Genomic DNA, 12,105 nt, shown 5'->3' with positions numbered 1-12,105 from the left:
GTGCTTGCTTGGCCCTCCCAATGTGGGGACTGTGACACGGAGTCACTTTACGTTGACTCCTGTGTTCGCTGGCCCCACGATGGTGTGTTGCCCCTGTTCTGGTTGTCCCTGGCGGAGGCTTCATGTATATGGAGAGCAGGTGTGAAAGTTTATGCTATATGGACCTGTGGAACGATAACCTTAAATATATAAATATGGGGATTAGGTGTTTCAGGGTGACAGTGGTGTTTTGCCATTAGCCCGCTTTACAACGCTGGACCCCCCTTGCTATGGACGAGTAACTAGGATATGATCAGTGTAATCGGTCCGTTGCTATGTATGAGTGTCAGGTGACCGGTCACATGATCGCCGTGCCTGTTTGACTGTGCCCGCCTAGTTTTGGGAATGAGCATGCTCGGTCCGTGTATGCTGCCGAGTCGCCATCTTGACTGTGGGCCGATGGTTGCTATATGCCCTAGACAGTCTCGCGGGATATAACATTCCCCGCGCGTGCGCAGTGTTGAGTTCCGGACGCCGACGGAGTCCTGCGGTCTCCAGTGACATGAGAGATACCCATAAGTAAAGAATTTAAAACAGGCATGTTAAAAATAATAAAAAGAAGGGTAATATGGCGATAAACCGGGGATGATATAATCGCCCCATAAAGTATATTGGTAAGCAGACATCTAAAAACAATTTGAATATTGTAAATTATTGTATAAATAACAAAAATAATATACGGTCCAAATAAATGCGTGGCATATAGTGGTGCGATAATCGTTGTGAAATAACAAAATTATACATGTATGTAAAAATAGTCGGGCATTATAAGCCGTTAATACAAACATATAGTTATTACAACCATTTTTCACACTGTGTTAGATAGAGAAAAGTGGATGGAAAGTTCTATAGATAGATAGATACAGTAGATGGAAAGTTCTATAGATAGGATAGATAGATAGATAGATAGATAGATAGATAGATAGATAGATACATAGATAGATACATAGATAAATGCATGACACGCCCAGGCGTAATAATCGCAGAGAAATTAGTCAAATGTCGCGTGTTATATTGCATCAATAAAGAATTTAAAACAGGCATGTTAAAATAGTAAAAAGAAGGATAATATGGCGATAAACCGGGGATGATATAATCGCCCCATAAAGTATCTTGGTAAGCTGACATCTATAAACAATTTGAATATTGTAAATTATTGTATAAATAACAAAATAATATACGGTCCAAATAAATGCGTGGTATATAGTGGTGCGATAATAGTTGAGAAATAACAAAATTATACATGTATGTAAAAATAGTCGGGCGTTATAAGCTGTTAATACAAACATATAGCTATTACATATTACAACCATTTTTCACACTGTGTTAGATAGATAAAGTGGATGGATAAATAGATACAGTAGATGAAAAGTTCTATAGATAGGATAGATAAATACATAGATAGATAGATACAGTAGATGGAAAGTTCTATAGATAGGATAGATAGATAGATAGATAGATAGATAGATAGATACAGTAGATGGAAAGTTCTATAGATAGGATAGATAGATACATAGATAAATGCATGACACGACCAGGCGTAATAATCGCAGAGAAATTAGTCAAATGTTGCGTGTTATATTGCATCAATAAAGAATTTAAAACAGACATGTTAAAAATAGTAAAAAAGAAGGGTAATATAGCAATACTCTTACCTTGAAATAAGTTTTCTTGCAGAGCCTCAATGTCAAATGATTATACCCTGTGGTGATCTTCCCACATGTATATATACAGATACTGCTTGGGTTTTCTTAACATTAGCATTTGCAATAGGTGGTGGCTGTAATACAACCAATCACAATCATTTTGTTTCCTGAAAAGAGATGCTATAAAAATATGGATAGATACTGCATAGTGTTTGCCTCAGCTGTTGAAACGATACCAGTAGTTTCTGTGTTAACTATGCTATAGACAGATCCCGAGAAAATTAACACCTCTAAGGTTGACACAGCTGCTCGCCTGATACTCATGTGTGTGGTCTTGTAGGAAATGAAAAGTTTCAATCTACTGTACGATTGTGGACCTGTGGGAAAATGTACATTTATAGCAGGAGTGTGACATTTCAGGTTTTGATTTCAAATTCAGTGTGTTGCCTCAGCTGTCCGTCGTGGTGGGAGTTAAATTACACTCAGGCACTCACAATGGGGGTAGATTGAACTGGGTGTAGCATATGTCTTTTGGACATGTCTTGGCATGCCAATATATAAAAGGCATATCAAAATGATATGAAAGTGATATCAAATCACAAAATGACATAAAAGTGGTATAAAACTGTATCAAAAGGGCATGCCAATATATAAACGGCATATCAAAATGATATCAAAGTGATATCAAATCACAAAATGACATAAAAGTGGTATAAAGCCGTATCAAAATTTTATAAATGGGATATAAAGTGTTAATAAAAGCTTATCATTTGATAAGGACTGATAAAGTGATATAAAAAATGCCAATATATAAAAGGAATATCAAAATGATATTAAAGTGATATCAAATCACAAAATGACATAAAAGTGGTATAAAACTGTATCAAAAGGGTATGCCAATATATAAAAGGCATATCAACATGATATCAAAGTGATATCAAATCACAAAATGACATAAAAGTGGTATAAAAATGTATCAAAATGTTATAAATGGGATATAAAGTGTTAAAAAAGCTTATAATTTGATAAGGACTTATAAAGTGATATGATATAAAATTTATATAAAGAAGTATAAAATGATATGAAAAGCATATCAAAGTGGGCGGCATTTAGGTGTGGTGTGGGACGGGCGAGGGGAGAGAAATGGGCGGATCTGGGCGGGGTTAGGGCGTTTCTGGGATGCGTTATGGTGTGAAAAAGGGTGGGGCACCTGTCACTTTGAGTTTGACGAGACATGGGTCCCTATACTACTTATGTTACTTGTTCTGTACTTACTATTCTGCTGGTGCTGTCACTGTGAACATACATTACTTACTGCACTGTAGACCCACTGAGTTGCCATGGATTCTAAAATGTAACTTCTTCACCCTTAACCTCTACAAGGAAGTATGGATTTTACCACTGGAATTCCATAGGTTACTATCCTCAGAGTCATGTCCGTTAGCAATGGATGGCATGTAGTTGCACGCAAGACACCAGGGCATGGTATCAAGTGGTATATAGAAATTGTAGTCAGATAGAGTTCGATAACAGCTGAACAGGTAAAGGTAAGGTCAAGCAGCAGAGAAGAACATGTCAAACACACTAGCATTAGTAAACAGCAGGAACCAAATGGAGCTTATGGCTCAGACACAGAGCAATGTGGAAAGGCGGCTTAAATGGGCAATGACCAAGAGCAGAATGTGTGAGATTGACAAACTGTTCTTAATATTTGAATACTGTTTGTGGGGACTAAGTTAACAAGACTGTTATTTTTCTATTTGGCAAAAAGAGGCCGCTGTTTGCCCACACAGCTAATAGACTGCACAGATTACAATATGCATGAGAGGAGGGGCTATAAAGCTGCAGAGAGACAGGAAATCGCCATCTTGTAAGGAGAGGAACTTAGACAGTATGGATCCGTCCCCATCCAAGTGTTTGGAAGTGTTCTTTGGCATCCAGAACTGCAGCCCGGGGGAGCTGATCGTGTCCATGACCCGGATCTCGACCAGAAAGAGAAGTACTGCTGGCCAGGAGACAGAGGACGTCTGCCAGGAGTGCTGATGAGAGCTGAGGAACAGATTACCCATTCTGTGGTACCACATGTTCGTTGGAAAGACTGCTTGTTTGGTTCGGAATCATCAGTGAAGACAGAGCAGACCCGAGTCGGTAAGACAAATCGTGCATGCACCTCAATATAGGATTGGCGCCTAAGATACTATAGACTGAGATAAAACCTGACGGTAGTTAGTTAGTGTTGCTGTGTGGCAGGCTACAAAGAATTGCTACTCACAAGGACTTAACAGTTAAAGTTGTGGTTTACCCCGGAAAACAGAGAGTCTTCACCATAATCTCCATCCTAGCGTGTTTATCGGGAGTGATATATTAGGCACGTGCCACATTACCAGTTTTGGAAAAAGGGAGGGGGAAATTACTGTATAGTCTGGTAAGATTGTAAACTGCTGTGTTGCACCGCGGGCTAGCCTGTATCTTACACCCCGAACAATCGTTCCTGTTTTTTAGCGTAATAACAGGTATGGCGAGGCAGTGCTAACTCTGCTTGCAGTAGGTAAATTTGCTCAAGTGTTTTCCGGCTACCATCGGAGGGTGCCGTGCTGTGCAACAAAGGGGTCTTGACTTCCGGGCTGAGTGTATGTAACCTCATTTTATATCCTTGCATTTGGGATTGTGTTTAATTAATTAATTTTACAAAAGCTGGTGTAAGTGTTGCTTTCCTCGTTCGTGACTTTGCTGTATCCTGGGGAGCCCACCCCGGTACATGGCTTACAACTGCAGCAGGGGTGAGCCTGCATTCTGTTACAGTACCTCCTCCCTTACACTGCCTCGTTTTTGGCTTGTGAAGTTGTAAATTAAATTTACAGCGAACATGGGGGCATTGATGTTTTCCATTATCTCTACTCAGGGTTGAAAGTTTTCCAGTCTATAAGATAAAATAATTTACTACAAGATCTCTTAACATCCAAGATCTGATTGATTTCATACTCAATATTAAAACTAAAGGAGTCACCAAAGGAGCAGCAGGTTTTCAAGAAAAACTATCATTTATGAGAGGTTTGAGGAGAGAAACACATTCTACAAAGAATCTGGAATGTGAATTCTGTAACATACTAGATTGATTTGTTTTAATACAGTATAAGAACTCACACAAAAAAAAACAAGGATTAAGTTTGCAACAGGCAGTCTTCAGGCAGATGTGCTTAGAGGACTTTGTCTTCAGGCAAATGTTGAGGAGAATATCCATGTTTCTTGTCCATGTTCTTCTTATAGTGTGAGATGGCTTGGTATAGAAGGGCTGACAAATCTAAAGAAATTCTGAAAGACAGGAATTAGCTGCAGGAACCTCTGAAGACAAGAAATGTGAAAAGGGACCTTGGGATGCTATGTATGCATACACAAAGAACAAAGATGAAGCATTAGTAGATTCTCCAATGTGACTGCAGGCAGATTCCACCCACTTAGTGACAATATTTATCACAATGGCTCATTTTGTATGAAATATCTGGCCCATCTATATAATGCTTGTCTGAAAGTTTGAGCCAGCTTTTAGTTGTCTTAATTCCAGATTTTTATGTCAAAAATTTAGGTGCATTTTGGTGCATTTAGGCCATGGTCCCTTTCCCACTCAGCCACATCCGCTTGTCTGTCAGGGTGAGAGAAAAAACATGATGCAGCATTTTTTTTTTTACCAAATTACATCCAAATGCTCAAAAAATTCTAGACAACATTGAGATGTTGCAAAGTCAATAGTGAATGTAGACCAATGTGTTTAGGGAAGATATGAATGAATAGGATAACATTGCTGCTAAAGAAAGGCAAGAATGAGAATAAAATGTGGCATTTTAGAAAAGCAGTACACCATCACCTAGATGCCTGTGCTGTCAGCAGAGCTAAGTAAATTGCTAATAAAGTCCTTAGAAATATGGGTGCAGTATCAAGTACAGGTTATGCTACTTTCACACTAGCGTTTTTGCTGGATCTGGCAGGGTTCAGCAAAAAAGCTTCAGTTACTGACAATACAACCAACTGCATCCGTTATAATCGGATCCGATTGTATTAGTTTTAACACAGCAATGACGGATTCGTCATGAACTCTATTGAAAGTCAAATATTAACGCTAGTGTGAAAGTAGCCTAACTTATGTAGTAAACCAGCTGGCTGCTGGTGAAATCCCCTGTTTTTAGCACAAGAAGAATGGGTTGCTACAAAGCCCCTGACAACCTGCAGCATAGAGGACCACCAATAATGGCGAGAACATCTTGAGTGTTACACAAACCTTGATGGCCAGAAAGTTTGAGGAATGGCCCCAGATAAGTATGCATTTTTTAAATCTCTGTGGAACCAAGATTTCTCCAGGAGGAATGTCCCTGGGCAAAGCTTGGGCTGTAGGCAAGATATAATTGGGTTTGTTAATTGGAAATTCTGGCTCAGCAGCTTGGTCACCAGGGTCAAAGGATTGGGATAGGTCATCTGCCTTCACATTTTTGTCTGTGAGAGGATAGTACAAATAGAAGTCAAACATGAACAAAAACAAGAAAAAGTATGACATGCGTGACAAGGATTTAAAGAGGCCCCCCTCTTGGACAGACCTGTGAGGGAAAGCTTACTTATCTGCTTCCCAGTGCCAACTCCCCATTTCTCAACCTCCTTGCCTCAGCTGCTCTGTATCTCTTCCCGGATGTCAACTTCCGTTTTGACGCCGCTGCAGCCAATCACTGGCTGCAGCAGTGACCTGCTACCTTTGTGTCAAGTCAAATGGTTGTGTGACGCACAGGGAGCAGGTCACCTATGTGTTCGTTGATTGGCTGCTGCAGCATCAAAGCAGAATTTGACACCCTGGGAGCGCAGCAGCCAAGGCTGGGGAAAGAAGGAGCCAGCGCCGGGAAGCAGGTAATTAGGCTTCCCTTCGCAGATCTGGCCAAATGTGCACAACGTATATTAAAAGCGGTGTACTGTATACATAAAGTAAATTGCTGTGAACAGTGTAAGTCCGAGGATGCCATGATCCCTCCAGCAGATATCTCCACTCCTTTAGTCCTAGCTTGATGGCAAGAATTTCTCAGTTTTCAGCAGTTATATTTTACTGTACCCAGGGGAAACCCTCGCAAACATGGGAGAACATCCAAACTCCATGCAGGTTGGATTCGAACCCAGGACCCCCAGCGCTGCATCAGTGCTAACTATTGTGTCACCGTACTGCACAGTTAAAGGGGTTATCTAACTCCTTTAATGACCCCCCTAATGCCCGGTCCCCTCATAGAGGTGATACTTACCCCACTCTCCAACACTTGCGTCGCTTGTGAGCACCGCATGGCCTCTGCTGCATATCCCCGTCATGTGGATCAAAATATCTAGTGACGGGGCGAGTAGTCAATAGCAGGCCGCGACAGGGATGAACCTCCCTAGCATCTCGGGATATGCAGTAGTGGCCGTGTAGAGATATGTAGTGACGTGGGTGCCGAGGAGCGGGGTAAGTATAACCTATATGAGGGTTAGATAACCACAAGAGAGGAACTTCCCATTTCTCTCTTTTTGAGAACAATTCCCACTCATACAGAAGATGCACCAACTTAAATGCAGCCTCTGAAGTCCAGTTCTTGGGGTTATTTCCTTTTTTAGTGAGAGCTATAAGGCTAGTCCATCACCAGAAAGGAAAACTGAGGAATACATTGCGTATACCATATTTTTCGCCCCATAAGACACATTTTTCCCCCCAAAAGTGTGGGAAAAATGCCTCTGCGTCTTATGGGGCGAACACTGCCATTTTTACTTTGCTAACACTGATACATCGCCAGCCGTGATGCTGCACAGCGCAGCCTGCAATGTATCAGTGGGGAGGGAGGAGGGGCTGGAGACCGGCAACTGGTGTTAGAATCGTGGCAGGACCCAGTGCAGTCATTGTACTTTATTACACCGGGCTCCGCTCACAGCAGTATTCATATGTAAAGTGTAGGCATGGGAGCTTTGTTAAAGTATTGCAATCCTTTATTAATGAAGCAGTCGCGTGACAAAGTGAGTGACGTTACGCTGCCGGCCAGCCTGCCTGCTACGATAGTTTCATAGTGGATTGCGATACTGCTGCAGAGGATTGCAATACTTTAACAAAGCTCCGATGCCTACACTTTACATATGAATATTGCTGTGAGCGGGGCCCGATGTAATAGAGTACAATGACTTCACTGGGCCTTGCCGCGATTCCAACAACAGTTGCTCGCCTCCACCCCCTGTATTGGGGGTCACTATTTACACAGGGACACCGTTATGGGGGGGATCTGTGGATGACACATATATAGCATAAGATGCTATATATGTGTCATCCACAGATTCCCCCATAGCAGTGTCATCCACAGATCCCTCCCATAACAGTTTCATCCACAGATCCCCACCATAACAGTGTCATCCACAGATCCCCCATAACAGCGCCATCCACAGATCCCCCATAACAGTGTCACCCACAGATCCCCCATAATAGTGTGTCATCCACAGATCCCCCCCATAACAGTTTCATCCACAGATCCCCACCATAACAGTGTCATCCACAGATCCCCCATAACAGCGCCATCCACAGATCCCCCATAACAGTGTCACCCACAGATCCCCCATAATAGTGTGTCATCCACAGATCCTCCATAACAGCGCCATCCACAGATCACCATAACAGTGTCATCCACAGATCCCCCATAACAGTGCGTCATCCAGAAATCCCCCATAACAGTGCGTCATCCACAGATCCCCCATAATAGTGTCATCCACAGACCACCATTAGTTCAAAACCCAGCAAAAGCACACCTTTTGGTTCCAATTTTTTTTTTCTTATTTTCCTCCTCAAAAACCTAGGTGCGTCTTATGGGCAGGTACATCATTATAGGGCGAAAAATACAATAATTATTGACAAATCTCAGAAAATGTATGGCTTTCATGACCCGCAGACAGGGCCACTTGCAGAGTATTGCAGACAGCTTGTCAGGATCCTTGGCAAGAATTTGCACAGAAACACTTTTCCAATTTGGCATAAAATTGTTTGAGACTGAGAACACATGTTCCCAACACATCTGGCATTACAAGATACAAAAAATGTCCATCTCAGCCATCTTCCACTTATCACCCTTTTAGATGCAAATTACATTCTAGGGACCCTTAAGATCCAGTTTAGAAAATTATTTTTAATATTCATAAGACTACTGTAAACAACTGAGCAGTTAAAAGATCAGGGGCAACAAATATTTGTTTTTGACAGTGTGGTGATTTGCTCTGGTAGACAGGCTTGCGAACGCAGTATAGAGGCAACGACAACATCTTTAACTTAAACAGTTCAGTGTTTTATTCACACATAAGGAAAGTGACAACAAAAAGTCAGTTTCAAGGAAAAAACTGTCACCTTAAGTCTGGTGTTTGTTCACACCAGGCAGCAACACATAAGTTCTTGGGTGAAACAGAAATCCATGTGCTTTCATACAAACAAGATAGTAGGCCTTAATCCCGGCCCAAACTCTCAGGCTCCAACACAGAGACTGGCAAAACTCCACTGTCAGATGAAGGATAATCTACACCAGCTGAGACTTCTTTCTGGGTTTTATATCCCTAACCAAAACCTGGTCTGGAACGTGGGGAACAGCCACCCACCCTGCACTTTGGCTGCTCCCATTAAGAGCCGGCCTGGATCGGCTTTACAGCCACACTAAATTACCAATAGTGTTAGCACTAGCTGCCGCTGACGCTTAAAATTACCGTCTCTTACCTCACCGAGGCCAGGAACCTCGGTGACACATATCTTCCGTCAATGACGGCCCCTTGCGCTTTCCTGCAACCGTTATTCTGTTTAGTCCATGGGAATCAATACAGGGTCGCAAAGAACCCATCCTTTTTCTCCACAAAGAAGAATCCGGCTTGGGAGGAACATTCCTGAATAAATCCTGTGTCCAGTTCTCTTTTAAATTCCTGGAAGGAGGCAGGGTTTTGGGAATGAAGGCAATGTAGGCATGGTAGGCCAAGGAGGAGTGAACCGACGGACCTCAGAAAGACATAAAAAAAAATCTGTTTTTGGTGAAATGAGGAGAGGATTGACGGGAGAGCATCACTTTAAACACTATTTTTGGTGTGGTAATTATACTTGACTGGCTCTATTTATAAAATACTAGTTTTTGGCTGCATTGCGCCACACTGTAGATACAGTAATAGGGGCTGATACAGCAGCAACAAATGCAGAATTGGGGGTATCAGCAGGATGGGGAGTTTATGTAGGCTGAGGAAAGGTCGGGTGGCTACTGGAAAAGTTAGGACCAAAAGATTCCTTTGTTGCAAATGCTGCAGACCCAAATTGTGGTTCAAAGATGTCATGAAGGTGATGCGGGCCATGCAGAAAAAAAATATAACAACATGATTTAATCCATTTGTAGAATATGTGCATCATCTGTAAGTCATAGGATTGTACTGTACTGCATTCTCTTATACGGTTTGCAGAGCGCTTGAGGGCTTTTTTATTTTTATTTTAATGGTGCCATTTGGGGTACACAAACCGATATTAACTCTTTTTGAGAGGGAGATGGGAAAAAAAAACAGCAATACTGCCACTGAGTTTTTATGTTATGTTAATTTTTGCGATAAATAACATGATTTCTTTATTCTCTGGGTCAGTACAATTACAGCGATACCAAATGCATAGTTTTTTTTACATTTTACTACTTTTGTGCAATAAAACCCCTTTTTTGTATCATCGTATCCCAAGACCCATAACTTTTTTTATTTTTCTTTCTATGGAGTTGTGTAAGGGGTTGATTTTTGTAATTGTAGTTTTCATTGGTATCATTTTGGTGTAAATAACACCTTTTGATTGCTTATTGCGTTTCTTCAATGACGACTAAGAATAAATTAGCAATTCTTAAATTTTTCTTTTACGACATTCCCTGTAGGGTATAATTTACATGATGTTTGTATAGTGCAGGTAGTTACTGATGCGGCAATACCAAACATGTGGGGAGATTCTATTTTTGCAATTTGTTCATTAAAAAAAAGAGTATTTTTTAATTGGAATTTTGTTTATTTGATAAATGTTGTTTTTTTTTTTTTTACTTTTTTAACCACTTAATAATCCCACAAGGGGACTATAACAAGCAATGTTTTGATTGCTTCTAAAATACAATGCAATATCCCTGTAGTGCAATGCATTTTAATGTCAGTGCTATACTGACATTGACTAACAGGCTGCGCCAGAGATGCACAGCCTGCTGGATAACACTCAAGGCAGGCTTGGGGCCTACACCAGGTACCAGCCAGCCTATGCACACATTGTCACCCCCCAATTACATATGCAGGTTGCCGATGGGAGACCGAGGGAGTCACCTCTGTCACCGGTTACATATGGCGAGTGCCATTGCCTGTGGCATGTAAGGGGTAAACAGCCTGGATCGCCACTACTGCTGGGCAGGGCTGTTAGAGCAAGAGCGTGGCTTTCATTTGAGAGCCAAGCCGCCGCTCTCTGATGCAGGGGAGACCCAAGCGGTGCTCAGACAGGGAGGCCTAGCCTAAAGCTCCTTAGTGACCGCCATAAAAAAGGTGGTCACTAATGGGTTAAGGAAAAACGAACCAAACAAAAAAAAACAACATAGGGAAAGTGCCATTGGTTAATCGGGCTGACAGTCGGTTTCGTTTTTTTATCGATTAATCGCCTAGCCCTAGTACATTATTCAGACATCCTTCACACTTAGATACGGTCTGGCAAGCCGTATCTTAAATCCTGTATCCCTCAGTTGGAGATTACAGCCATCATTGCAAAAATAGTGGAAAGAGTACTATGGGAGAGATTTATCATCTCCCTTGCACCAGAAAAGTGGCTTTAACCAAGCTGTGTGTTTGTGATTTTTTAAATGTGACTTTTTGGAAATAAATGAATAAATTGCCTCTTTTTATGCCACCCTTGCCACTTTTCCAAAGCGGCGCGTGGCAAACGCAGGAAAGCGGCGTAACCAGCACGAGAGACAAATTTATCTTCATTTACACCAGTTTTCAGAAGCAAATGAAGCCAGAAATTTACGGAAGCTCAGGGCTGCCATAGATTTCTCTTTAGGTGCACTGACTGTCGGAGGATGAGCCTAATTTATGACGAGGCCTATGTCTTAATCTCCCCCTATGTTCCCCGTCCTTGCTTAAATCCATACATTGCTATCTGGGGAGATTTGCATTGTGAATTGCTGGGACTGTTTTAATACTGTTGGATGTACTACAACTGCCATTCTGCACTTGCGGCAGCTGCCCCCCAGGACCAATCGGGTCCCAATGTTTAGGAATGCCAAGTGGTATGCCGGGGCTGTAATAGTTTGTGTCACAGTGCTCCTACCTGGATACTGTTACTCCCCTTGGCTAGGCTCTGTAGCAACAAAGCAGTTGTAGTTGCTGGAGTAAGTAGAGTCCAGACTTGGTTAAGTTT

This window comes from Bufo bufo, chromosome 1 (genome assembly GCF_905171765.1).
Source record: "Bufo bufo chromosome 1, aBufBuf1.1, whole genome shotgun sequence".
In the NCBI taxonomy this organism is placed as follows: Eukaryota; Metazoa; Chordata; class Amphibia; order Anura; family Bufonidae; genus Bufo; species Bufo bufo.
This window is presented reverse-complemented; position numbering follows the sequence as displayed.